This window comes from Triticum aestivum, chromosome 2B (assembly GCF_018294505.1).
Source record: "Triticum aestivum cultivar Chinese Spring chromosome 2B, IWGSC CS RefSeq v2.1, whole genome shotgun sequence".
Lineage (NCBI taxonomy): Eukaryota > Viridiplantae > Streptophyta > Magnoliopsida > Poales > Poaceae > Triticum > Triticum aestivum.
In genome coordinates this window covers 777,558,230-777,561,952 of record NC_057798.1, presented here as the reverse complement: position 1 = coordinate 777,561,952, position 3,723 = coordinate 777,558,230, and the positions used below count along the sequence as shown (strand labels likewise).

Genomic DNA, 3,723 nt, shown 5'->3' with positions numbered 1-3,723 from the left:
GCCCCGACGCCCCGACGCCGTGACGACGCCCTCTCCTCTCCCGACCCCGCCGCCCCGCCGCCTGTATCTCTGTCGCGCCCTCGGCCTGCCCGGCGCTCGGCGCCAGCCGCGCCACCGCCCGTGGCCGCGCCCCGCCCGGCTTTATCTCCAATCCTTTCTCCACCGCACTTCCTTCCCAAATCTCACGCAGCTAGCATCCCTTCCTCCTGGTAATTACTCTTTCTTAGTCTGCTCTTCTTGCTGGTGGATCTTTCCTAGTTTGTGACTTGCAAATTATCTCTCTGATTCGGCCGGCAGATCTCTCAAGATTGGTCGTTTTGGAGATAGAACGCTGGTGTTGAGGCTGTGTTCACCGTCTTGGATTTCACCCCCGCAGCCTTCATCTTGGTCGCCGCCGTGGCGTCGGCAACACCAGGTATGCTCTGTTTCCTCTCTTGTTATTTACAGTGCCTCCTAAGATTTAGCTCAAGCACAGACATATACACCTAGCATCAGTTTGCAGTACACAACCAATTGATCCACACAAACATCTACACTAGTAAATGCAGCATCGGCAACTCCGTGTTTGTATAAGTACTAAATCATCTCTCTGATTCTCCCGGCAGATCTCTCCAGATTGATCGTTTTGGAGGGAGAACACTGGTGTTGAGGCTGAGAGCTCCGAGGCACTCTCTTGGATTTCACCGCCACAACCTTCGTCTTGGTCTCTGCAGTGGCCTCGACACACCGGGTATGCTGCTCTGCTTCCTCCCTCGTTATTTACCTCTTCAGCTCAAGCAAAGACGTTTACACCCATCATCATCGGTTTGCAGTACACAACCGCCCGGTCTTCACTCAGGCACTCGGCTCGGCCTAATTTGAGGTACCATTTTCCAATTCCCCAACCTCTGATTTAGGGTTAGCTTCAATTCATTGCTTCATTGATTTAAGGTATACCAGTACAACACCATGCCCTCTTTCTATTATGATATGCGCCACTGGTCGGCAGACATGGTATTCCTTTATTGATTTTCAATTAGTTTATTTGAAAATTGGAATGGCATGTAAGCGTCTTCCTACATTTGTTTGTGTGCTCTACAGTGGGGGTGCCATTTTGCTTGGCAACCTATTTGGAATCGCTAATGGATCCTCTGTATCTATGTAACTAAAATGGCCGTTTGTTCTTACTTTTGCATGTTGGATATGAATACTCTGGCGTGTTGGGTATGAATTGCGACACAACTGTCTTTAGCACCACAAGATTATTAGACCATGGTGCTATTATTTTAAATTTAGGCCATAGGCCATGGCACCTTAAATCTGCAGTTCACATTGTCGTACTATTGTAAACACTGTTTCTAAGTGCCAAACTAGATAAATGTACCTATGCCAACTTTGTTGTCGCACTTTTTTGTTGCTTAGGGACAAAACAACGATGATGCCCCATGCTTTTCTAACCCGGTGACCGCTTCTGGCCTCACCTGAGGTGACCGAGGATTAATCATCCATGTTAGTGCTATTAATTTTGACTTGCAACATCTAAGATAGATTCCGATATTAAAACTCCTTTTCTTACGAGGATTAATCATCCATGTAAGTGCTTTTCAGTTTCTTACAGTTTGGAATGTGTAGGTTGTGTTGAAAGACGATGCAGATGTCAAACCTAATGTTCAGTACTCTGTTCTTGAACATTTTGAGAAACTGAAATGCTACCCCTTTTCCTTGTTTGTGTTTAAAACTTCAGATGTTGTTCCTTTTCTTGTTAGCGGGTGGTATTTGACGATTTCTTTAGTCTGGCAAGATTCCTTTGTTAATGGAAAAGGTTTATCTCCAGTTTGACGCAAGAAATCTGATTGAAAAGAGTAGTCAACCAACAACCAGTAAATCAGAGAGCCCAAACCTCCATTAATTTGAACCAAGGTGACATATCAAGCAAAGTTATTTATGAAAAATGATGATGATATACAAAAAAATTGGAAGTTCTCATACTATTCTACAAGTAGATTACTCTGTGTTTTGAATGATGTTAGGTAGAAAGTGTACTTACAGTGTCCAACCAAACCTCGTGAAACTATTACAAGTTCATCTTCTAATTTTATTATCTAGTTCATCTCTCCGAAACTGATGTTTTCAGTCTCATATATACAATGTAGTAACCCGTGAACTTGCCGAATGTCGGTGTTCCTTATAATCTCCATTTGCAAAACGTCATATATTTGAGGTTCCTATAATCTGTTCGGAAAACATGATAACATAATACTAGCTCTAGCCAGTAGCTGCCAATTTGTTTCTTATGTTGTGCGATTGACTTGCTTCCACATTTGTGTTCTTGCTAGGGACTGTTTAAAATGCTGGGATCAGTTTTGGAGACTGACTGATAATTTAGTACTGTTGGTGCATTTCCTTTTAGTCTTAGATCATAAACTACTCTTTGCGAACATAAATAGATGATCTCAAATCACCATAGTACTGTGGAAATGGTTTAATGCTACTTCTGGTGTTCTTACTTCAGCATCTGTATGCCCATGCAATGATTTGCTTTGTTGTGATGGAGGCTTTTTTTGCCTTGTCCACCCAAGAGGCCCTTGAGTTTGCTGGAATGTCGATTAATTTCCGTTCCAGCAAATTCGGGTACTCCATATGTCCTATTTTCAGCAAAGGTCATGCTGAAATTTTCCGTGAATTTTAGCATGACTTTGCTAAAAATAGGACATATGGGGTACTTGTGACTAATGATGAAAGCTTAGGCTTTTAGGGTGCCTCGGCGTCGAAAAACCCTCAATGATAAAATCTTAGCTTTTAGGATGCCTTGGTGTCGACAAACCCTAAATGATGAGACCATGATCTTGTTCCTTGACAATAACCAACTTTTTGACCAAACTTTGTTCCTATTTAGAGAGAAACATGGCCAACAACGATCAGGCCGGTGGTTCGGGCGGCAAGGCATTCTGGGAGCTATCCCAGGAGATGGAGGAACAACCTCACTTGTATGAGGACGCCGCTTTCCCCATCGATCCTGAGACCACTGATGGTACCGCCGAGGATGACCCCACTGATGCCACCACTGATGGTGCCACCGAGGATGCCACCACTGATGATGGCGGCGCACGCACAGATGGCAGCCAACAGAAGAGGCAACGGAAGGACCGGCTCCCGATCGTGCTCCGCACCCTCAAGGAGGAAGTTACTGAAGTGGACTCCGACGGGAATCCAACGGTGCCCGAACGAATAGTCAAGGGGTACTCGCTTCAGCTCGGGTGCATTCTCTGGAGCATCGTCTCGATCAACACCGAGAACCTGAGGCATCCTGACCGAGGGAATTTGCGCAACCTCCTCTTCACGAAGCTGCACGAACGATACAAGTTCCCCGCTGCTTTTGAAAACACAAGCCTCAAAGGGAATAAAGTGAACAATGTTGCCCTCACGAAGATGAGCAAGGCCCTGTCTACTTGGAAAAGCAATGTGAAGAGAATGATCGAGAAAGGTGAGAGTTATGAGAAGATCAAGGAGAAAAATCCTTCGATCACCGAAGATGACTACAACGACTTCAAGATCAATTGCTCGAGCACCGCAAACTCCCAATCAAGTCAGTGGGGAAAAGAAATGCGGGAGCTGAACTTAGGGGAACACAAACTCAGTCCTGGCGGTTACAGACTGGCGGAGCCTATATGGGACAAGGAGGACGCGGAGCGTGCCGAGCAAGGCCTACCGCCCTGCTTCGAGAAATACAACGGTAACAAGCAG

General features: G+C 45.5%; 1 long non-coding RNA gene across 1 annotated transcript; it reads left to right on the top strand.

Moving 5' to 3' along the window:
* Window positions 1-292: 292 nt before the first annotated feature.
* On the top strand, window positions 293-862 carry LOC123042678 (uncharacterized). The gene is made up of 3 exons (XR_006418865.1): window positions 293-415; window positions 606-730; window positions 813-862. It is a non-coding gene; the product is annotated as an uncharacterized lncRNA (long non-coding RNA).
* Window positions 863-3,723: the final 2,861 nt, after the last annotated feature.